General features: G+C 45.3%; 1 protein-coding gene across 1 annotated transcript in view; it reads left to right on the top strand.

Moving 5' to 3' along the window:
* zmiz1a (zinc finger, MIZ-type containing 1a) overlaps positions 1-25,650 on the top strand; it is a 105,212-nt gene that overhangs the window by 38,430 nt on the left and 41,132 nt on the right. The window contains exon 3 of the mRNA XM_030070362.1: positions 468-544. The gene's annotated coding sequence lies outside the window, so the exon portion shown is untranslated. The remainder of the gene's footprint in view (positions 1-467; positions 545-25,650) is intronic.

Below are 25,650 nucleotides of genomic sequence, written 5' to 3'. Positions count from 1 at the left end.
CGCAGAAACGGGCGAGTTAAAGATGCGCTCCCGGAAAGTCGTGCATTAACCAGTCAGCGAGTGGCCCGCCCCGTGAGGAGATCTGCACATCGCCGTTAGAGTCGGACCAGAAGCGGAGAGAAAAAAAATATATATATATATGCCTCCGTGATTAGAGCCCGGGGAGTTCAAAGGCAGCAGCTTCTCCAACTCGATGGGAGCCACACACTCGCAAATAAAAAGAAAACTCAAATTGTTTTTTTGTCGTTGAAGTGTTTCATGCTGCGTATTTGGTGAGGATTAGGAACGTACATTCTCTGCAGCTCTCCTGTTATGTGCTTCCAATCTGTCAAGAGACAAGACGGGATGCAGTGTTACATCTCGATAAATGATGTTGCCCAAATCATGTTGTCCCAGTGCGAAAAGGCTGATTGTGTTTTGTCGAGGCCCCTGATGTACGTTTCGTGTTGTGTTTTGCTTCGGTTTAGACCCACTCTGTGATTGATGAGGATTAAGAGACGGATTTTGCCCAGTAGCAAACGCGCAGGAACCTCCTCACACGCCGGTAAGAGTCACGCTTTGTCACCTGTGTCTATCCGAAGAGTCAAGTGACGTCGGCTCTCCAGTCGATACAGATCCACGGCGGCATGGCTTTACATTATAAAGGCTTTTGACTGAAACAAATCTGATGATAATCTCAGAGAGGAAGATAAGGCAGCTACAGTCTGGCTATTGTCTTCTGTTGTGTCACACCAGCCAATACACACAAATGCTTTTGCCCTTGGGTAGAACACATTGGCAATCACGTTATGTCTTGTAACTGTTAATAGAGGACAGAGAACACTCTCAGGAATGAATAATGCATTGTTAATGGTGCTTTAGAGGTGAAAAAACATGAGAATTTTTGGGCATTTTGGGGCGCGTCAAAAAGTTTCTCCAACACAGATCATCTGCAGCCATTTTTCTCTCGTCAAATTGATTTTGGGCCGTGTCTCACTGTCCAGATGCTCTCAGAAAACAATATTGGACCACAAACATGATAGTGTGCGCTGAATTAATCACCACTACAGATTGACTGGCATTGTTTTGTCTGAAAGCACGGCGCTGTGTGATGATTTCCTTCGGCGCGATTATGAATTTGTGTGTGATGGAGTTTCCTGTGTGCGTGGCAGACAGCTGTTGCTTGTCAGGGAAGAAGAAGAAGCCGAGCTTGTGGCAACGCCGGCCATCCTGTGCTGCATATTGTCTCCCAGGCTTGATGCTCCGCTTCTCCCCCGGGTGTGAAACATGAACAGGCTTGTGGTTTAGCGATGTTGAGTTTCCATCTTGAACTATTGATCGGTCTCTATCAATACCAGCATCAATCTCTAGGAAGAGGACAACTGCTAATCCCAATATTCCCATCCTCTAATTGTTTCTCCTGCATAACCTGGAAGGCAGGGCTCCATTTGATGGGAAAACACGCAAGAATGCAGTGTGTTCAATTATCCGTTGAATGGTGTGAATGTTATGTGTTTAATTATCCCTTAAATGGAATAAAAGTAACACCCAGTCGGTCTGATGGGTCATGTGATAGAGGTGAGAGAGGATGAGAAGAAACGTCAGGCGCAAGGCCATCCCATCTTGACTGTAACACAGTCGGCAGAAAGGCATCATCGTCCCCCTGCCTTTGTTTGGGAGGCTGTACAAAATGTCGACAGTGTAGTTTGTATACATGTGAAGCAGCATCAAAGCGCTGGAAGGTGAATAATTTTTGGTGGCATCTGCACATTCTGCAATATGCTAATGAGCAAAGCTGCAAAAGCCAGATTGCCAGAAGAGAGAAGGGGAGATCGAGAGAGAGAGAGGGAGAGAAAGAGAGAAAGAGGGAGGGAGCCGAGTGGAAAAGAGAGAAACAGACGGAGGCTGGTGTAAATTATGGATGCAACCTGCGATTTCCAAGAGGAAAAGAAACGAGAAAAGCAGAGAGAAACCTCAAGTCATGCATATCAGATTACGCATTTACCACATTTTCTTATCATGGTCCGTGAGCAAACTCGTACACAATCTGGCCTCTTTGAGCGTGTGTGTGTGTGTGTGCGTGTGCACGTGCGAGAGAGCGCTCTCCATCGCACATGCTTCCATGTTGCGTTTTGCGCTGTGTTGTCATGCGTCGTCTTGATTCGAGTTGACTTGTGTTGTCTCAAACGGCGCTCACTTGGACTGCGCTGTTGCCTCACGTTTTGCGTCTTGGTGTGTGTCTGCAGTCACGCGTCCCGGGACAGTTGACACTCCATTCCTGAGCATGCACATGCACATGGGCACGGTGGCAGCCCTGTTTTCTCACTAGCGACTCCTATTACTTTGCGTTGCACAAATGGAACTGAGGAGATTTACATGAAACCGGATGTGTAGTGGTGCACAGGGCATTGAGCTGCCTGTTATGTTAAAAAAAAAAAAAAAAAATCTCATTGGGTATTTTACCTGCTTGTGCAATGCTAGGTATAGTGAAAGTGAGTGTGCGTGTCCCACCACCTCACCCCACCCTTATGTGCCAGTCCCCTAACAGCCAGTGTGAATAATGGATCCATTCTTGAGTCATGTCTGCGACTGGGGCCTGTGCAGTGGTGTGGTTTCCCCACCAGAGGTCTAGGTGGGTGGGTTAGGGCGGGGTGTGTCTGCAAATAGCTCTGCCTGGGCTGGGAGAGCCTTAGGTAGGCCTCTGTGCCAGCTTTATCTTCCTTAACACCCTCATACCAAAGGTACAATTCTGTCAGACAGCCAGACACATATTATGCACCTCTCTCCCAGTTAGTTCAAAGGGAAATATGGCTTAACCTGTCCCTGTTCAGCCGTGCTGTTTGAGTGATTCCCTCAAAGATGGCGGGAGAATTCGATAAAGAGCGGTATTTTCTAAGAATTGGACGCGAGCCACATTGCCCTTAAAGCGGTGAAGTGGCAGCAGGGCTGGGAGCCGAAACTATGAAGCTGCCCTGGATCTCGCCTGCATGTAAATGTGTGTTAATGTGCAAAGTAGGTCATTTATTTGGAACAGGGACAGCCATGGTGTGCCTCTCTGGAGCGATGTCAGAGTGGGAGAATCATTTCATAACCAGACACAGCGCTGGATTTGATGAACTGCACTGGGGATTTGCATATGCTGATATTTTGTTTATATGCTAAGTCCAAACCTCCAAACCCTAATATACCGGGGGAGGTGTGTGTGTGTGTGTGTGTGTGTGTGGGGAGGGGGGGGGGCGGCGGTTGAAAGGGGAAATGGCCACGGTCAATCCACCGACAGCATCAGTAACCACAACCAGAGATAGCAGCCTAAAATTCAGACTAAATCAGATTACCAAACAAACAGCTAAGAGGATTAATTCTGATCTCTCTCTCTCTTTTTTCCATCGGAAGGACATTAAATCTGCAATCTATAAAATCCCTCCAAATGATTTTCTATTTTACTTTATGTCCCCCTTTTTTCCGGTCACATATTTGGAGAGGAGCTCTGTTTGCCACTGGCGAACTCTGCCCTTTTGTTCTGACTTGAGGCCTGCAGAAACGGCTTTAATAAACAGAGTATCCGCTCGCTCTTAAAAAAAAAAAAAATTTCGTCATCGGGTAGAACATGAATCTGACCTCTGATCGGTACTGTAATGCCGGCTGTTAATCCCTATAATGTTATAACAGTGTGTTCCAGCCAGCACTCTTTTCAGCTGGGAGTAAAGCTGTATCGAGACACTCGTGGCTCTCAGGCCGTCGCTTCAGCCAGCAGATAAGTGTTCACAGGGGACAGACCTAATTAATAGAAAACATAATGTATGGAACAAGATAAAAGCAGCTGGCGATTATACTCTGCCCCTGCTTTTCAAAGACGTATAATGTCGCTGTTTTCCTTCGGATTCGTCTCTGCGACCGCCACAGGTTGACAGAGAAATCGCTGTCAGTACGGTATGTCCTGCGGATGGATTCGGTTAATATTTCACAAACTTTAAAAAAGGCGAGAGTGCATTTGAGGCTGTTGCGGATTATTTGCCCTCGGTCAATATATTACATATGGCCTGGTGTCGATGCCACCGTGATGCAGAGCCTCACAGCTCTCGAAACGCAAGCCCATGACAAGGCACTTGCCATTAAGGGTGTTTGCGTGCGATAGCGCTGTTTGTGAAAGGGGAGCAGCTCATTCGCACGCCAGCTCTTCTCCTTTGCCGCGATCAGATTCAAAGGGGGCCGGTTCACGCGCGGCGCGGCGTTGCTCTGCTCCTGAGCGCCGAGAGCTGATAAAAGATTTGTATTAATATCCTCGCTGGCACTCTTTGATATCAGCTGATTCGTTTTGATTCCCCTTTTGGCTGCTCACTCACACCTCGGCCCAAACACAGAAACACAATAGCATCGCACTTGACTGTTTGACAAACTGACAGCCTCGCTCTCAATCACTCCTTCCGCCTCCCTCCGCCCCTCTCTCACTCTGATGCCGCCATATATTGTAACCAACAAGACTGTAATCAGCGCAAACCTAATCAAATCACTGCTGCAACAAGCGTGCCTGGCTGCTGGGCTTCCACGAACACATCGCAGATCAAGAGGCAGGCCTCCTGTATCGCAGCACACACTGTAACTGAGCACTGCATGAAATGTCAGAGCAAGAGAAGGAGATTTTCTAAATGTCATTGTCAACACAATAGCTTGGTAGAAGGGAGCCTTATGCTGTGTTTGTATCTCGTGTCAGCAGGTTGTGCATATATGTGTGTGTATGTGTGTGAATAATAATGAAAGCTCCTTTACACAATTGTGAAAGTGAACCAGGGGCAGAGCTCTGCTACTGTTGACTGAAACTGTTGTGTGTGATTGGCAGAGTGAGCAAGGCGTGGATTCAGCCATTAAAGTGTGTGTTTTAGATCTGCACAAACAAACACACATCTCCAAATCCTCCTCATTATCGGCGGTAGGAAAGCTGTTTGGGCCCTGGGACAACTGTTGTGGATGTGTGTGTGTGTTTGTCTGTGTGTATGTGTGTGTGTGTGTGTGTGTGTGTGTGTGTGTGTGTGTGCGCGGAGTGAGCCCAAGCCAGCCCAGGCAGGCTCATTCCAAGATTTGGTTAACAGAGTTGGCTCACCATATCACATCTCCACAGAGTGTGCAGTTGCTTCGGCCTCCGTTTCATATAGTGGCACCCACGCTCTTGTCCTTTTGCCATAAAAACGCAAACACACACACACACACACACACACACACACACACACACAAGAATTAGAGAGAGAGAGAGAGAGAGAGTTAAAGAGAAAAAGAGAGACTGAGAAATAGGAAAAAAAATGAGAGAGCACCAATTAAGCTCCTCAGACAGTGCTGCCAACACTGCATCAGGGGGTTGGAGGTGGAAGGAGAGGGAGAGAGAGAAAGGGAGAGGGAGAGTGAGTGAAAGCGAGAGAGAAAGAGTGATGGAGAGGTGGTGGTGGTGGGAAGGAGCAGATCGTACTTCCACCAAAGCTTCATATGACTCTCGTCTAACATCTCAAACTCTGTGTCAAACGGAAAGCGGTTTTGTACCTTTCATTTTTGGAACCAACTCATCACCACGAGGTGTCAGCCGCCCGCTGAGGGGGCTGGCAGTGAGCAAGTTTCTTCTAGTTGTTGATATCGGTTTGGACAAAGTGTTTTATTGTTGGATTGGTGCATTGCTGTCATGCAGGAGTCAGTATAAAGAAAACACACACCGTAGTTACTGAGGTTCTGTGTGTTTATTTCTTGGTCTACACCATTTGATGGATTTTGAATATTGAATTAAATTAAATTGTATTGAATGGAGCCTAAAAAAATACAGTGTATATTTTGTTTACTGTACAAAGTGTAGTGTTAGTCCACCAATCCAACAAATCCTATCTATGTATCTAGATAGATAGATAGATAGATAGATAGATAGATAGATAGATAGATGATAAATTAAGAAGATCCCATTTGGGAACAAAAAAAAAAAAAAAAACATTTTTGAACTTTTGAAGTTTTCAAGATTTTTTCCACTTTCAGTCTTTGATGTGTGTAATCCCTAAATACTAAAACAGTCTTGGAAAATATAAAAACTCTTGTGCTGCTGCTGTGGAGACGCAGCCTCCTCTTCTGCTCCGTGTTCATGCTGTGAAACAAAAGGCTAGTTTGGCCAAATCAGGACTGACATCACTGGCAACAGCTGCAGGCTGCACGAACTGTGTGTGTGTGTGTGTGTGTGTGTGTGTGTGTGTATGTGTTTGTGCGTGAGAGTGTCTGTCAAGATGAGGTGACCTGATTGCTCAGCTGAGCAGCGAGGGAAGACCCAGCCTTGTGTTGTCGGAGTAGCACCAATAAAAACCAGAGGAGATGGACCACAATGCACCCTGGCTCGCACCCCTCCACCCCCCACCCCATCGCAGAACCTCTCCATGTTTTTGTGTACGTGCCACGCTTTCCCCCCCTAGCCACACACACACACACACACACACACATACACACACACACACACACACACACACTCCTGACCATGCCAAAGCAGATTTGGAGATGAAAAATGATCCGCCACTGGCCGTGCAATGCTGTATCAGCTCCCAGCTATAGAGTGGTGGGTCAGGCCAAATCCTGTTTAAAGAGCCTTTATCCTTATTGCTGTACAGATAGGGAAAGCTACAACCGGACCTCTCCTCTCCTCTCCTCTCCTCTCCTCTCCTCTGCTTCTCCTTTCCTTAGCGCGATAAATTCCTGTCTGAATACGTAATGCTCAAATGAAGCATTTCTCATTGTTCCTCACATTTTTGAAATTTTCCTCAGTTGCTGCTGTAGACGTAAGTATGTGACTCCGTCTGCTGATGTATTGGGCTGGTATTCATTCAGCTTTTGCCAAAACTCACTTATCTGACGATCAGCGTTGTCCACCTCTGATGTGCTGGAGGTTCTTGGTGCTTAAGGCGTTGCAGCATGTAAAACCTGCAATGCATGCTGCCTCACTCTGGCTTACAATAAGACGTTGGCAGCCCACTTAAAGAACTTATTTTGGGAAGTTGGGTGTTAAATGAGGGTCTACATGTTGTTTCAGAGGATTTTTCTCCCTGCTTGGAATAGAGTTCGGGAGGATCCACTGAATGAACTTGAATTCTTTTTTGCATGAATATGTTCCATTTTAAAGAGACTGAAAAACAGCATAAAAATATGGAGAGCTGCAATCCAACATATTGGTTTAAAAAAAAAAAAAAAAAAACTATTATTGATTGAACCCTAGTTTGTTTTGTTGCAGAAAAGGTGGGTAGCCTCATTATTCATCCCTCTCAACGTACACACATAAGTGCCTTGCAAACACACACACACACACACACACACACACACACACACACACACAGAGAGAGACACACACAGAGAAATGGCGTCTGGCCCCCTGGGGCCTCACCTCAGTGGCCCTGCGGTGGACCGTGGGTATGTGTGTAAGGCTTAATAATCTTGCTATCCATCCAACCCCTGCTGCTCTGTCTTATTACTCCCAACACCTTTTCTGTTTTGTCCAGAGGAGGGAAAAAAGATAGGATGTATTTCAAACAACACCGGGGGGTAAGGCTAGAATGAGAGCTATGGGGCGAGAGGGCCAGGGATAAGGAGAGCTGGGGGCTGAGGGAGAAAATTGAAGAGAAGGGGAAGAAAAAGAGAGAGAAGAGAGCGGAGAGAAAGCTGGGGGTCTGATGTAGTCAGGCAGTATTGATGTGGTTCAGCTAAGTGAAGGATTAGTAGATCCACACTGCTTCCCCATTCACAACAGCCAGTGGTGAAAAGCCTCATCTTAATGAACTGTAAAAAGAGAAAGGACACGTACTGTAAACACAAACATACAAACATACAAACACACAAACGTGCACATACAGTTTCAAGCAGAGCTCAAATGAGTAGCGTGCAGCCAGCCGTCAGAAAAGTAATATACTTCATCAATCAGTCATTTTATCCTTTCATCAAGTAAGAATCCCGAACTTTTACTGATTACAACCTCATTAAAATAACTCAGATGCTCAGATTTGCTTGCTTTGTTCCACTCATATCATTATAAGATCAATACTTTTCAGTTTTTGCTTTTTTTTTTGTTTGTTTTTGGCGGTTGATCAAACTAAGGAGGAAATTTGAGGACATCACCCTGGGCCCCTGTGAGCGCTGGTCATTATTTTTGACACTTTATACACTAAATGATAAATAGATTGATCGAAGAATTGATGAAAAGATAAATCAGCAGTGAAAACAATCATTAGTTGGAACCTTAAGTTGGTCTGTCTACTATTACTGTAACTTAAGCCCATTTATCTAATGATGTTGAAAGTCTCTGCAGTCTTCGACTATTAGCTCCTCCTAATCTGTTCACCCTGTCCTGCCTTTCTCCTCCTTTGTCCTCTTCCCCTGTTTCCTCAGGACAGATTACTTGTGCTAACTTCTGGTCAGAGGTGTTGTGTGTGTGTGTTTGTGTGTGTGTGTGTGTGTGTGCACGTGTGTGTGGTGCGTCTGGCTTTGGGGAGCCTGCCCATCTGCAGACACTGTGCAGCCTCTCAGGTCATTAGCTGCTGCCTCTTTGTTCTGTGGACTGCTGCCTCTTAGAGCTGACACAGTGCATATCACTCTCTCTCTCTCTCTCTCTCTCACACACACACACACACACACACACACACACAGATGCTCAGCCCCCATATAGATCCATGAACACTGCTGGTATATATAGGCTACTACATGTAAGTATATATACCTTGGCTCAGTGCAATGCGTATCACAATACATGGCTCTCCCACCTGGATAGACAAATAAAATACACAACAAATATGACAAATCAGGTGACAAACTGACTCAGAATTATTTAATTTAAAATTCACATTCCAATTTATTAAAGCAAAAGTAGCACAACACTCTTATTTACACAGTGCACTAAGATGGAGACGCCGTAACATGACGTCCACATGTCTATTCATAGGACAAATTATTATTATTATTATTATTATTATTATTATTATTTTTTACATCTGGAGAACAAGATTTGTAGGCCGGAGCATCTTTGTAGCTCCACAATACTGCATTTTGTAATGGAATACTTTGCAATTTCGATATGAAATCCATTAATTGTGCAGCCTTACTCAGCTGTATTGATTTTTTTTTTTTTTTTTTGCACAGCTATGCATGTGCACATTAGGTATACTTTGTTAATGGATCCAGAGTGAGAAACGCACACTTCTGTTGCCACTCGCTTCTCCGGCTCTTTTCTCCACTTTCCATGCAACTCTGTCCGTCTTCGAACAAAGACTCTACAAGTCTGCAGTGGAAAAACAAGCGCCGCTGAATCACTGTGTCTCTTTTGTCGCGCACACACTGGCCCACTGTGGCAGATACAATAGACAGAGCCATAGTCATATCTGCTGCCCATGTTGAGAAATGGTTGTCTGAAGTGAGAACCTGCTTTTGTGTGCGGGTTTATAATGTCGCTCCAGAGTCACGCTCAAGGGGCCGACATGTATACAGTCACTGTATCGTTTCGTGCCTGTTCAATTGTGTTTTTGTGTGATTTTGTGTGTGTGTATGAATATGTTTTTGTGTGTATGCATATACATGAAGATTTGTACTTTTATCTGTTTTGCATGTATTCAGCATGTGTGATGTGTATAGGGTTAGGTCCATAGGTATTTGGACGGTGACACAATGTTTATAATTTTGCCCTTGTACACCACCACAGTGGATTTGAAATGGAGTAATCAAGACGTGATTGAAGTGCAGCCTTTCAGCTTTAATTTAAGGGGTTACAAAAAAATATGGCATTAGCCGTTTGGGAATTACAGCCAGTTTTATACATTGTCACCCCATTTTCAGAGGCAAATACTTATGGACCTAACTGTACATCTATATGTATGTGTCTTGTTTGTTTTTGTATGTGTCTGCGTATGCGTATGCGTGTGTGTGTGTGTGTGTGTGTGTGTCTACATGCAGCAGCAGCCAGCATCTAGACGGCCAGTTGTCTGCCTGGTTTCAGGTTGGACTGGAAACCCAAAGGTTCAGATTTCAGCCCGGGCCATCTGCCCCGCTGCATGGGCCTCTGCTAGAGGTTAAAGTTCACACTGTCGAGGTATGGTGGAGGCAGGGCTGCACACAAACACACACACACAGACACACACACACACATACACACCACACACACACACACACACACCATGCAAAGTCAGGAGATTTGAAGAGCAGAAATTACTGAAAAGTGGCTGTAAATTTGATTTAAAGAGCCGTAGATGGTAAATGAAATTATCCACCTACTTAAAATTTAACAAATCACTCCCTGCAGATACACCCACTTTGGCACACATGAATTTACACACACACACACACACACACACACACACACACACAGACACACAGAGTGATTCATTCATACTTTCATTTATTGTCTTTTATCTCTTAGGCCTATTCTGGGTCACAGGTGGATGCAGCCTATCCCAGCATGCACCGGGTGTAAATGCATGCATGAGATCTTAATTATCATAAACTAACATAACGGCACTACCTCAAGGAGAACACCCACATTCATAATCTCCCTGACCAAAACGGCATCCGAGAAAGTGAGAAACTTAAGCGATACAGGAACTGAAGATGAAATGAACCTATTTTGCATGTGAGTGCTGGTCATATTGACCTTTACTGAAGTCTCTTAGCTATGGAGTGATCCAGCACCGGAATGAATCAGAGGAAGTTTGTCTGTGGTTGAGCCCATTGGTTGGTTTTAAAGCAGAACAATCATATATGGGGTGCAGTTTGTGCTAGTATTAAATATATAAATATGGCATCATTAAATAATGGCATGAATACATACAGAGATATATAAAATTCAACTAACTCAACTCGTCACTATGAAATAGGGTTTGATCCTCCTCCTTTTCCAGAATAACACATATCAGTCAGTTCATCATCTCCGTGTCTTCATTCACTCTGGTTTTTGCAAAGACTGAGACGGAGCCGCGCCAGCTGACTCGCCGAGAGTTACACTGCTAAACAAATTTCAGCGGTGTGTCAGCTGACGTAAAGATGAGTGGGTCATCATTTTTTGGGTGAACTATTCCTGTAAGACGAGGCCAAAGAACAAACTGCTGCCATGCTCTCCCAATCTGAGGGACAGGAGTGAATTGGTGGCATCATTAAGGATGTGTCTCTGGCATTGTTTCAGATGGGAGCAGGGACATCATGCCCAGGGCTCAAACTATTTGCCAGCCAACAGGCACGAGCAAACAAACGTTGAAAGACTGGGGGTTAGCCATATGTCTTTCCTTTCCACTTTTCCCGTCTTCCCGAGTTCAAATTATTGAGACTTTGCAGAGTTTTCGCCCTTTAATAATTGGTAACAACAGAATAAAAGAACTCGGATCAGTCATAAGTTGAAATAGGATCTACAACAAATAATTTTCTTTAAAATAGTATATTATTCTATGTAATAACTTGAGACAGTTTGTACAAAGCAGCCCGTTAAACATCCAGTTTCATAAACCGAAGTGAACACCAAGTTGAAAACACAAAATGCAGTTTGCATGTTTAGATACATGCAATCTGGTCTTTGTAATTTCCTTTGAATATTATTTAAACAAGTGGGGCGCCCAGAAACTTTGGGGAAAAATTTTCATCACTGTGAAGGAATTATAATTTTTTTTTTCACATGCAGCTTGTTAAATGGGGCACAGTATGTGCAAATAATGTAAATTGAAGTACGCATAGCTACCGCTGAAGTCATAGGAGAAACTTGATGTAATGAGTGACTTAATTTCCTCAGAAACAGAGTTAAAGGCTTTAATAATTAGTGACTCTTGACCGTCTGACATGTTGTGTATGAAAAGAAATCAACAGTGACACTGTAGTTATGTAATGCACCCATGTCTGCTCTCTCTCTCTGTCACTCTCCCTCTCTCTCGCTCTGTCTTTTTCTTTTTCTTGACCACCCCGCCCCACCCCCACCCCCCACTCCCCACTTCTCTTTCCATCTCTACCTCTCTTAAACAGGAACTGGCCAATTTCCTGAGTGTGTTTTTCCATTTCGCCTCCCCTGAGTGTGTATCTTCTACATATATCTATGTTTTTCTGTGTTCCTGTGTGTGTGTGTGTGTGTGTGTGTGTGTGTGTGTGAGTGAGCCAGTTCATCCTCCTCCGCCTGTGACTGGCTCTGTGCTAACAGCTGAAAATGTCACAACAGCTTCCCTAGGAGCAAGTGCGTTTGAGAATGTGCTGGTGTGCTAAGTGGAGATTGAGGGAAGTTTGGGGGTGACTTTTTCAGCTTGATGCTCTAAAATCAAAATGTTTTTTTTTTTTTTTTGTCTTGTTTTTGTTTGGCACACTGAGTAAGCATTTTGTGGATTGGCAGTGGAATCCTGGGGAATCTTCAATTGTGAAACTGTGTTTAGAAAATCAGCTGTTTTATCACCAGCCAAGAGGCTGACTTTTGGGAAGATTGCAAGATCTGACTGCGAGGATTTTGTTGGATGCCGACTCTATGACAGTGGATTTGTACAACACCCTGTGCGAGAGCTGTGGCAAGAAATCCTGCAGAAGTTATACTATGGTGAAAGCAGTTTGTCTCATTAAACATAAGCAGCGGTTGAACTTTAATCACTGCCATACTTGTCAGTGTGTCCCCCTAATGGGCAGTTGGCTCGCCCAGGCAGTCCGTCTTTGATCAAAGCTGACCAGCTTTTCCCCCCTGGCTCCCAAACAGACAGACAACAAACAGAATAGGCCGGCAAACATTTTTCCTATTCAGATTGCAGCAATTACTGTTTGACATGAAATTCATTTAGTGTATGGAGTCTGGGTGTTTGTGTACTCGCAATGGCTTGTGTGTGTGTGTGTGTGTGTGTGTGTGTGTGTGTGTGTGTGTGTGTGTGTGTGTGTGTGTGTGTGTGTGGCCTGTGCCGGCTGAGTTGATGAGGGAGATCCTTACTGCCCCCGGCGTAGTGGCTCACAAAAATCAATGTTTGATTTGCCAGCTACTTGATGAAGGATTTAATGCTGAAACATGGCCCCACCCTCTTCTGCTCCACTCACAGTAAAGAAATTGCCTTATTGAGTTAATTTGTTCATTTTACTTTCATTCGGGCCTCCACGTGTAAAGTTAAGTGGTAGTATTTGCCTCTGATTATGTGCGTGCGGCTGTGTTGGGGTGTAATAAGATTGCTGTGATTACCTGACAGGCCTTGTGTCCGTTTCCGTGCAGATATAGAGTGTGTGTGTGTGTGTGTGTGTGTGTGTGTGTGTGTGTGTTTGTAGGCAGTGGCCAGAGCTGTGTATAACCCCCTCACCCCCCGGTGCTCCCTGCTCTCCGTGTGTGTATCGACCAGAGTCTGGAATGGAGAAACGCCTGCCCAGCACATAAAATCAATGGCCGCTGTTTTCCCTCCTCCAGCGCACTCCTCTGTTATCTGCAATGAATACAAAGCACATATTGTAACACACAGGACACACACTCATACACATCAGCTTCACCACCCCCCTCCAGCAACGTCCATTCCCACCCCACCGCTGTGGCAGGTTTGGGTCACATACGGATGCTCAGGAGATTGGGCTAAATTACAAGTCAGTTAAATTTAATTGGAAGAAATATGGCACTGGAGTTTTCTCGTTCAGGGGGGGTGTGTGTGTTTGTGCGGTGTAGATATTTCAAAGAGGCTCCGTCCTCTGTCACCTGGCGGGACTTGAGTGAAACCCACAGCGCCGCGACTTCCGTTACAGGCCGAGGTTTATTATTCCTGCTACTGTGCGCCGCCGCCACGCCAGCAAATCAAACGCGAGAACAAGAGAGCGTGAATGAAACATCATCCGTCTTCCATTATGTTGAGTAGCATTAGCAAAGTGGCCACCGAGTGTTTATTTAGCCAGTGGGCACAGTCCATTTCATTTTCAGGCAGGGGGATAAGATCAAGCCTATTTTCACCATTATGCAAGTGTTCCTCTCTCTCTCTCTCTCTGTTCCAAATTCTCACTCTCTCTCTCTCTCTTTCTCTCTCTCTCTCTCTGTCAGGGATTATAGGTGGTGGTGGGAGGAGGGGGGAAAGGAGGTAGATTAGTGGCGGCCGTCCGGCGGGTCCGTCTGTCTGCCGTCAGAAAATAGAATTCATTTGTGCGATCCAGATGCTTCTGCTCAGCTCCCTGCATCTCTATTTGTGTGTTGTGTGTGTGTGTGTGTGTGTGTGTGTGTGTGTGTGTGTGTGTGGGGGGGGGGGGGGGGGGGGGGGGGGATGGTAGGTTGGGTGGGGTGTGTTTGTGTGGGTGTGGGGGGTGGCTTTTAGCAGCTCACATCCTCCAGGCAGCTTTTGTGCTCGCATCAAAGAGGCCGGCCTTGCCACTGTGTGGCTGCGTAGCCCATCGCACTGCCCTCGCGGTGTACAGTATGCAAACACGGACGCAAGCGACATATGTACGGAGCGCGGAGGTCCCGCCCCTGCACGCCGTGTTTCCAGGAAGTGATTTAGCTGTTCATTTTTTCCACACAGAAATAAAAGATTAAAAAAAAATGCTCTTCGCACTTCCACATATGCCATTGGTGTGGAATTATAGCATCTCAGAAGTTCATACAGCTCCTAAAAGGGCTGAGTGATATTGTAAAATATTGTTAAAAAAAACATCATATTGCAGTTGTGACAGATGCTGCATTTATGGTGTTAGTGAGAATGATCTTTTTTGCATCATGCTTTCCATTTTCACTAAAAAATAATATTAAAATGATGATGATGTGATTGGTACCAAACAAATGTTTTTTTTTTTTTTTTTTTTTAAATGTCTGGAGAATACAATTTGTAGGCCAGGGCACCTCTGTAGCACCACACTACCTCATTTATAATGTCACACATTTCACCCTTATCAAAAAATTGCAGCTCCTGCAATTCAGATATTGGGATATTCTAATTAATTGTTTGGCCCTAGTTTCTGTACTACATGTATATGATCAAGAAGGCTTTTTAGTGTACAATGAATGCTAAAAAAAAAAAATGCTTCCAAAAAAATGCATCCAATGGGACCGGGACCTCCATGCTGCAAGAGGGAACACATTTCAGTCAGTTCCCTGTGAGGGGGGGCAGGTGGGGGTGGGGATTGGCTGAGTTTTAGCAGGGGCAAGAGCAGAAAATTGGTCAGGCTCCATTATAGTTCATGTCGCTCTGGAGTGCATATGAAGAGAGAGACATGCGCTTGGCTGTGTTAACAGGGTGTGTGTTGGGGTCAGTGTAGAGGGGAGCGGGGGTCCTCCGTCGTGGCTGGCTGCTTCGTGCATTCGGGACAGGATGGAGGCGGGGTTGATGGATGGACCCAGACTGGAGATCTCATGGAGGGCTTTATAGCAGGATGCTGGAGGAGGTCCTGTGGGGTCCCCGAGGGAGAGTGTGTGTGTGTGTGTGTGTGTGTGAGGGACAGAGAGACACAGAGAGAGAGAGAGAAAGGCAGAGATACCTGTCATTAATCAAATTCCCTCCACCTGACTCTCATCTCAGCTCCTCGTCCTCTCTCGATCCCTCCTGCCACCCCTCCTTCTCTTTTATTCTTCTTCCTAACCTCTCCAACTGCAGCTCTCCGTGCTAAATGGCCTTCGCACAGCCTTTGGGTTTCAGTTTACTCACTCCCAAACATCACATTGGGAGGTGTTTAATGCTATTACGAGGTGGCAGCCCAGGCACTATGCCCTCCAACGAGCAGAGATGGACTCGACTTAGTTTTCTTAATTCACTTAACCTGTCGTGTCTCCGCTCCCCGGCACCAGCCTCTTCACTTCCTAGTCGGCAATGCCCTCTAATGCCCGCCTGAGACTGCCGTATTGCTCAGGGTTGCTCTTTTTGTTGCTGCTAGGTCAATGGGAGCATTATGAGGTGCTTCGAAGGGTCAGAAGTCTTGGCTGGAGCTGGTGTTTGTTGCTCAGTAACTGGCCTCCCCCTGCTATGTCTGGCTCACGAGGGCCGGCCTCTCTGTTTTGCCAGCTCACCGGCAGTGCATTTGGACAGGAGTTTTGTAGATCATGGTCATGGTTCTTGGTGCGCCGCTGAGCGAGTTGGCGAGCTGCTGGCTGGATCCAATCACCCTCTTAAGTCCACAGTGGCTAATCCCTCCTCTCTGCCTCTCTTTAGATAATGAAAAGTTGGATTTTTAGGTTTATCAGAAGAATTACTGATATAATCCACTCTCTTTCCATAAGAGGGAGTCTCACATGCACACACACACACACACACACACGGAAAAGTCCACAAAACCTTAATTGCACATCTGCATTAATGTCTGAAGTGAATGCATAGCACAAGTGTACTATCATGTCTGTGACAGCAGTATCTTGAGAAGACGGTACAGCTACTGTGACTATATAATCTGCATATACAGTATTTAGTAGTATACAGTCTCTTCCCCTCTCTTTGTCTCTCCTCCTCTCTCCTCAATAAATGGCCAGCATTTCTTTCCTATCTGCAATCTCTTGCCTATATATTAAATGAGCAACAGTGTGGGCTCATTAAAAATGCATGCTGCGCATTGAGCTTGGGAGACCAATTATCCCACCTAGCTCCTTTACAATGGCTGATAATAAAAGCTACTGCAGTTGGCCACTCCCCGATTGCTTCAATGCTTCAACCACTCTCACCCCTCACCTCTCTCTCTCTCTTTCTCTGTCTCTCTCTCTCTCTCTCTCCCTCTGCCTCCCACTCTAGCAGCCTGTTGTCTTCACACCAGATCATCAGTAAACAGGCTTTTCACTGGATTTGATGGAGTGCAGCGTTTTGATCTGTTGGGATTTGTGTGTGTATGTGTGTGTGTGTGTGTGTGTGTGTGCACGTGTGTGTGTTCTCTAAAGCAAGCTGCTGTGCTCTGCAGGTGGCAGTGGGCAATGGTATTACTGAGAGAAGGAGACTTTTGTATGCACACACACACACACTCACACACCACACACCTTTTTGCGCACACACATACACACAGACTTGCATGGGCAAACATACATATGAGACTGTTATAGCACATTGTGTACCATCATGCCTTGTGACAGCAATGTCTTGAGAAGATCAGAGTGCCTGGAGCACAGAGGCTGTTTCCCGCCACATGCTGTACATCAAATATGGATGTGTGTGGGAAGAAATGGCATCACTGAAGCACTTGAAAGCCTCCATACGAGGAACCTGCTCATCAAAGGGCTGCCATTACTGAATACATATAAAACTATATCATGTGCACCTCCCGCCTCGTATTTGTGCACACATTTGTATGTGCATCACCGTAGGGGTGCAGTTTGAGGATCAAACGCAGAATGTAATACAACAGTGTTTGTATAATCTACAATAAAGCTGAACAATACAGAGGGAAAAAAAATATATTGCAGTTCTTTTTACACATGCTGTGATTAAAATATGGTTCACAATCTAAGTGGGATTTCTTTGTGTACTTGTTTTCATTTTCACAGGGAAAAAATCCTATTAAAAAAGATGATGATGATAATGATGATGGTGTAATTTTTGCTGGAGTCAAACAAACACGTTTTCTTACTTCTGGAGAATAAAATTTGTAAGCAAAGCCATCTCTGTACAACCACAATACTTCATATATAATGGTATTTTGATAGTATTCTGTCATACAGTTTACCTCTACCAACAAAAAAAAAAAAATGTATCCCCTGATATTTGGATATTGCACATTGTCATATTCCACTTTCAGTATTTTGATTAATTGTTCAGCCCTAGCCTACAGTTGGCCGGCTCAGAGTTATACTTACATGCATGGCAAACAGTCACCACTTTCCTGCATGTCAAAAGGAAGATGGATGGATGAGAGATCCTGCTCTAACACTTCTGTGCAAACAGCTAAAGGAAACCTGCCCAGCAGGTTCTGCAGTGTGGGGAAATCTGTCACATTACACCCGACCATCTCCTTTGGTTTGTGTGTTTGTTTTTTTTAAAATTGGCCACAACAGTAGGATCTGTGAGGATCCAAGGGCCAGATTTGATTTGATATGATCACTGGCTGAGGAAATCCCTGCTTCCCTCCCTGTGGGTGTTGTTAAAATCAGACTGGCTTCATTAATAGCCTGATCTGGATGTAATTAAGAACGAGAGGAGGGCAGGAGGCAGGGAGAGAGAAAGAGAGAAAGAGTGAGGGAGAGATCTCCTCCCAGCTTTCCTTGTCAGTCCCTCCACCGCTGCTCGTGACAGTTCTGTAGAGAAGGAGAACAGAGGAGGAGGTGTGTGGAGAGCAGGTTAGACAAATCTGGATGTTATTGAGCCTCCTTATGTCATTGTTTGTTACAGGCTCTTGCATGAGAAAGGCCTGTTATAGCTGGTAAACACTGGCAGTGCAGGGCTATCATGCATTGTTCAGAGATGTTTTGGCTCATATGTCCCTGATCAGTCTGCCTGCTTCCCCTCTTTTTTGTGTCAAAACAGTGTGCATATTATCTGAAACTACTTACACACACACACACACATGCACACACACACAAACATCTACACCTACACACGCACACACCAGTTTCTACACATGTGTTTACGGGGCACTGGGTGGAAAACATAAATTGGAGACAGAGCGTTCCCCGTCTGCGGGGCTTGGAAGAGGGTTTGGGCTCGGAAAGCTGGCTTTCCTCTCAGGAAGTGTTGTTCCTCACCACTCTCCATAAACAGTGGAAAAGAGACCCAAAGAAAATGTCCCAGACTCACTATTTCCACTGTAAACACACAGACATACACATATTATACTGCTCTCGCTCTCTGTCTCTCCTCTGTTTCTCTCTCTCTCTCTCTCTTGACACACAGTCGGCAGCCTGTATACTTTCACAAAAGAGCATACAGTATGAAAACCAAGGCCTGACCTGAGTGCATCAACTCTTACACAGCAGTAGCCTTCAACTTATGAATTTACATTGTTATTTTTATAGCACAGCCAAGTCCTAACAGTGTTTATGAACATGGACAGCTAGGGGACTCTAATTTATATCAGCTTAGTGCTTCACCTGCAACTTAGAAAGGCGAACAAACTTTCAAGACTCATGCAAAGAATTTCACTTCCAAAAGGTTTTACTGCAATATCACTAGTCATGGAACAGTACATCATCATGACAGGACAGATAAAAGAGTGGGACAAATTGGTCTCTCTTGCTATGTGAGACAGTGTTGGATATTCATTTAGTTACACTGACCTGCAGGGCAGAAATGCCACTATGTTAAAACTGAATTACCTTTTAAAGCCGCCTCTGCAAGCGTAAATGTTACAGTTCTCGTTCACTCTTTCCAAAAAAAAAAAAAAAAAAAATGTTTGCATTGCTGTTCCCCTTGTGTACTGTAGAAGTTAATAAATCTGCACCAGTTAAAAAAAAAAAAAAAAAAAGCACTTTCCATCAATTTCATTGTCATGGCATTTATTCCCGCACTGGAGCATTATGCTGTGAAAATATCATCTCTAAGCCCCAAACACCCAAATAAGACTTGAAATGTTCACAGTTTATCATTGTCAGAGCTGGGTTTTGACAACGGGGAGCAGCACTCTGTAATCTATCACATTAGGCCGCCTTGTGCTATCTCCAGACAAGTTGGCCACTGTGATTTGAATGCAGTTTGTTTTTTATCGGTGAGGCCCCATCTCTACCTGTCACTCCATTTAATGCATTTAGATGACACTTGTGGGGAATGTGTGCAAGTGTGTGTTGCTGTGGATGATGTGCTTTGTTACAATACCAGGCAGAGTTTGCTTTTCACCGCTGTTCTCTCCGCTGTGGCAGACAGAGATGATGAAAACACTGTTCTCAAACATGAACTCACTGTACCACCTAGTTGGCTTACACAGCGCCCTAACCTGTGTACGTGCATGTGCGTGCGTGCATGTGTGTGTGTAGAGAAAGAGAGGCAGAACGAAGGAGTGTCAGAGAGAGAGAGAGAGAGGGAGGGAGGGAGAGGGAGGTTAGAAACCCTTTTTTTATTACATTTCCTCCGCAGTGAAAGAGGAGGCAAGATGGACACTCCATATCTCCCCGCTGCGCCAGAAAACTCATCTAAATGGAAAACACATTGTCTTCATTATTTTGCGAGAGCTGAAAGAACAGGGTTGTCATGGTAACAGCCATCTGAGTGAGCGAGAGCGGGCGGCCGAGGGGCTGGTTTTAGGGCCAGAGGAATGGAGAGAGAGAGAGAGAGAGAGAGAGAGGGAAAGGGAGAGAGGAAAGGAGGAGGAGGAGGTGGCGCTGGGGGAGGGGGGTTGGAAAGGGAGGAGAGGGGACTGAGGTGAAGAGGGTGGAGATGGTAGGAAGACAATAGAAAAATAGGAAATTGTGGGGTGAAAGCCAGGAGAGGAGAGAGCAGTGGGTGTGATGGAGAAACAGCGGAGAAGAAAGAGAGAGACGGAGAGAGTGGAGGGTGCATGAGAGCGAGCAGGGAGTGCCTTTTCCAGTGGAGCCAGACAGTGCAGATGGCCAGTTAGTGGCTCTCAGAGAGCAGTTCAGGGGCCCTTATTAATTTCAAGGGGCAGCGAGATGGTAGATTTAACATCTTATAAAATCATTTCCGACTGGTTCGCTGCAGCCCCTCTGGTGTCCCGCATTTCTGTGCACGTGTGCCTCCGCGCAAATGCATGCGGCGTATTGATGTACAGTCGAGGGAGCAGCCATCTCTGCCTACGAAGCTAAGCTAACTTTGGAAAGCCCGCCGCTTTGGTAAACACATTTAGGGCAACTGGCTCCACTCCACTCTCCGCTCGCCCTAGCAGCCAGCTCCACCATCCCAGAGCCCCAGTAATGATCAACACCCTGCCTGCCGCTGTCTTTATTAGTTGTTCCCTCAGAACAGCCTCTGGCAGCGGCAAGCCCAACACCATAACGCCCTTCATCAAATATTTACCCATCCCGAATCCACAACGTGCACCAAGGCCACATCAAATAAAGCCAAGTGCCAAGGCGATATCTAATCCAGTCCAATCCCTCTCCTTGTCAACTTCATTCTCTTCCCTCTCTGATGCCGGGGCGGATTTTCATGACGCTCCTGTCAGTTTAGCATCAACTCGAGGATTAGGGCTGTTGCCGCAGAGAAAGAGACCTACTTGATTGTTTATTTACAAGTTGTTTCCTGCTACTCGGTTATATAGCCAGTGGCGCTGACGTGACTGAGGCCCGATACTGCATCGCTTTGACAGCCGGAGGGCGATTAAAGAAATTAAAGTAATTGCTTAAGTCTTTGTCGTGTAAAATACTTTGCATAACCCCCTCCTCTCCATCCCAACCCCGGTATTTAGCTGCGTTTTGACATCGAATGGGTTTCCGACACCCGACCTCGCCCCTCAAACAAACAATATCGTAATCGTTCACATTTTGCGTCCTTGGGAAGGAGACAGCTCCTGTGTGCAGCTGATGTTTACAGAGAAAGAATTGAGGAACCCAACCGCACGCTGTCAGACTGGATTTGACTTATTGCGGATGTAATGTCATAGAAGTCCCATTCATTTTCTTTTTCTTTTTTTTTTTTTTTTTTGTTGTTGTCCAATTGCTCGCTGCACCCCTGCTGCACTGCTGGCTGTATCCCCAAAGGAACGTTGCTTAAAGGGGGGGAAAAAAAGTCTTCCTGTGCTGATTCAGGGCTGATTTTTGTGCTCCCAGCAGTATAAAAGTGTTTGTCTGCTGATCAGCGTCCAAAATCTGTTCAAAATAAATGTAAATACTTCACAGGACCTCTCCACACTGAAGCCGTGGGGGGAATTATGGTTGTTTTTCCTGCACTCTGCTCCCTCCAGATGTGCAATCATGGTCAAGGCAGGGAAGAGGGCTGTGGCTTGTGATTGACCAGCACTCAGGAAAGAGACAGCCCGCGTATGGTTGGCTGTTTAGCTGTTTGGCCGCGCTGGCTGGCTGGCTGTGTGGCTGCCTGTACGTCTTAGTGATTCATGTCACACTGTAATTGGTTTACCTGCTCCCTGTGTGTCTGGGTTCTGAGAGGAGCAAAACAAATTACCCAGGGATGACCTCTCGCCATCTCTTTCTCCCGCTCTCCAACCATTTCCCCTATCTCCCTCCGCGTCTCTCTCTGCCAGTCCTCCTCCCTGCCTCCCTCTACATGTAATATGTTGTATGAGTGTTTTCTCTCTCCCCCTGTGTCTCTCGCTCTCCATCTATCTGTCTCTCTATCTCTTTCACCTCCTGCCTCCTTCCCTCCCTTCCTCCCGCCCTTCTCCATCCCTCAAATCTCACAAGCTGGGGCGAGACAGAATACATATCCGACATATTCTTTCAAATGTATTAAAGCTCTCTCTCTCTCTGCGCTTCTGTGTCCATGCACAAGGAGGCAACTGTATGTCAAACGTTGCTGCAACAGTACGCATGCATGTATGAAGATAAGCAATATGGACTTTGTCTGCTAATACGTGCAATCACAATACACACACACACACACACACACACACACAGAGTGCATTGTACAACCGAGTGTATAAGTGCCTGAGCCTCTTGCCTCTGAAAGCTGCAGTGAAGCGCATGAGCCTTTCAGCGCAGGTTTGTGTGCCCACTGTGCCGAATAGTACCTGTGCGGATTGTCCCTTCATTGAATGGATGCTCTGTGTACACTACTAGGTTGTTTCATTAAAAGGGAAGAAAAAAACCGAAAGCAAGACAGAGAATAAAATGAAAATCCACTGCAAAAACAAAAGAAGGCGCTGGTAGAGTGGTTCCTGCAGCCCAGCACAGCCACGCTCGGATTTTGTTTGCATTTGTGCACTTCATGAAACAGTCTGATCACTGTTGGGTTCAAACCGTCTAAAATAGGGGTTACAGCAATGGGGATTTACAAAAATACTGTACATAGCAGGTCGTTGCATCAATCATCTGTCTATAATTGGTTAATTTGTCCAGTCAGACAAACGACAATCCATATGATGTGGTATGAGAGTGTGAAAGCTAAATAAACAGCAGCAACTGTCGGGGGGAAAGTACATTAATAAACATATTCCTAGTTTGTTAGCATGTTGGTTAGGCATGTTTCATTATAATTAAAACAGCTAAACCATAAATTCAAATTTAGTGACTGCATAAAACATTTTTATCAGGACCGGCAAGGCGATGTGACTCACTCTTCTGAGGAAGTCACTCAGAGGACCTCTAAGATGACAGAAATGCATGCAAACCACTTTGAAAATATTATCTTACACATTTTTTTTAGTTGACCGGTGCCTTTTGACCAGTCCAGGTATTGGCCGCTGGTCGTCGGGTGACGGTCGTACCTTGGAGGTAATCAGCGAAAAGAGAATTTTCCACCAGGGATCGGTGAAGTATCAGATCATTACCTAACTCTGTTGGAAAGTTCAGGAGCAATTCTCCTTTTTCCAAAGCTCCAAACAAGAGATCAACAAACCCGTGATGTCATCTTGGAATAAAACCAAATGGAGTTATTTTATTAACACTGAATTGAAGACAGACTTTGTACACTTATCAGTTTTTTTTTTTACATCCAGATGAGCGATATTTCAGAAAACATACCCACATCTCCACAAAAATACTGTGGTTACTGTCACTGTGTACATAAAGAGCACAGTGAGTGTAGAGTGAGGCTGCATATAGGAAATATAGTAAGAGATGTATATGGATATGTATAAATTTTTAAAGCTCTCCACGCTCATTAGTCTATTTACATTCAGCGTCCTCTCCTTTTGCCCACTACTTACAGAAAGTCATTGGGTTTACTCAGTACCACTGATCAGATTTGTAGAATATAATTAGCAAGGCCACAGTTTTTTTTCCCTTACCACTTGGCCATTCTTTTATGACAGTCAGTGCACAGCTAACCATTTTACGAAGGACCTTGCAAATAAAAAAAAAAATGGTTTCTACTATGGAATGTGTTTTCATTCAGTGTTTGTCCTATAAAAGATCAGAGGATAAATAAAAGTTGCTCGGCAGAAGCTGCTGCACAGCGGGACTTTGTGTTCCAGCAGGACGAGGCTGCGCCGCCTTTGTGTATCCTGCGTTTTCAGGAAGTTGTCTTCTTGTACTTTTAGGGTATCAGAGACGAGGAATGTGGACGGGAGATTGGCATAGATCTATTTTAGCTTTCCCTAATGCCACCAATATCATTTCATAGCATGCTGAAAGGATGGGATCACACTTCTGCAAATCTGCCTCTCCTTTCAGCATTCTCACCCTCTCACATCACACTCACACTATCGCATGCACATTAACATGCTACCATACATCGATGTGTGAGACTCACCCCTGCGGATGTTGTGTAATTGCGTTTGGGTCAGCAGTTTGCTGGTGCTGAAACCAAAGGACATGGAATTTGTCAGTTTACCCATTCAGCAATCACAGACGGGGGGCGGTGTGAGCTAACAGCTCTGCTGGAGTCAGGCCCATAAGGTTAGCTTTACACAAGCCTGTCAGCCTGCACTGTCACTCACTCGCCTTTCCCTCCTCTCATTTCCTCCTTTATTCTTGTCCTCTCCTCTGCTACCCTATCATGTACTCTCTCGTTTTCACCTTTAAAATGTAGCAGGCAGCTGTTTTTCTGCTTAGTGTAGCTCATAAGATTTACACATTTTACAGTGCTGAGAGAGCTACTCTTCATCAGATACTGAGAAGGCCACTGTCTCACAGTCTGGCTGTCCTGTGGTGGCCTGGTTTGGGGGATGAAGTCTACACACACACACGTACAAATATATACGCGCGCGCACACACACACACACACACACACACACACAGCCTGCCTGCCTCATCTCTTGTGCATCACATGAGTGATATAATCTTGCCTTTCGTGACAGTGGAAAATCGTATGTGGCAGCCAGGACATACAATCTTCTCCAGCTGGTATTTATAGTCCCCAGCAAGTGGAACATCTATGGAATAAGGAGTTCATTCATTCATCATGTGATGCTCAAGCTCTGTTCTGCTCATGCATGACCTGATTTTGTATCCCATGGTTAGATAGATGGCCTTTCCTCACTGATGTAGTGCGGGGGGTAGATTGAACGCAAAATACGGACACGCACATACTTAGATGCAGAAAATTAAATAAAAATAGCGAGTCAATTAAAGACTTAGTCCACTTAAGCCCGAGTGAACGACAATGTCTCGGCTTAGAGAGGGCACCTCTGTGCTCACTTAGTACATCGTGCTCTTTTTTTTTTGATCCGGCACATCGAGTGGTGGAATGATCGGCTAGTCCCGAGGGTATCTGGTGGCACATACCTGTAATACTCTGCAACCGAAGCTCTGTATTTATAGACGGCAACAGAGTGGCTCACATATCCCCACATCACAGCTGTTTGCATTGCAGTGTTGGGTGTCACATAGCTGCCCAGTGCTCCTGCGGTTGTCACATTAAAACAGAAGATAAACAAACAGCAACACGGAGAATTTACACTGGTCGCACGTTGATGTACTTGTTTTATTTTTTCACCCTTGGGGCTCATTTCTTATTTTCTTCTGAGAGGCGGGAGTTATGTTGTGTAGTGGGGTTGAGTTTTATAAAGGCTAGCGGGACTGATATGACTAATAGTGGGCTTTGCTAAGAGGGAGACACATTGAAAAGGAGAGGGGGGGAGAGATTAGCAGAGGAGAGGATTAGCAGGGAGTCTACGAAATAATGCAATGAGCAAAATGAATGAAGGCAGTGCGAGGGAGAGGAGGAGAGGCAGTGGCGGAAGTGGGCACGTAAAATTAAGAAATGGTGGAGGAGAGTGGACTGGATAAAATGAAGGAAGGGGATGAGAGGA

Source organism: Myripristis murdjan, chromosome 15 (assembly GCF_902150065.1).
Source record: "Myripristis murdjan chromosome 15, fMyrMur1.1, whole genome shotgun sequence".
NCBI lineage: Eukaryota > Metazoa > Chordata > Actinopteri > Holocentriformes > Holocentridae > Myripristis > Myripristis murdjan.
This window is presented reverse-complemented; position numbering and strand designations above follow the sequence as displayed.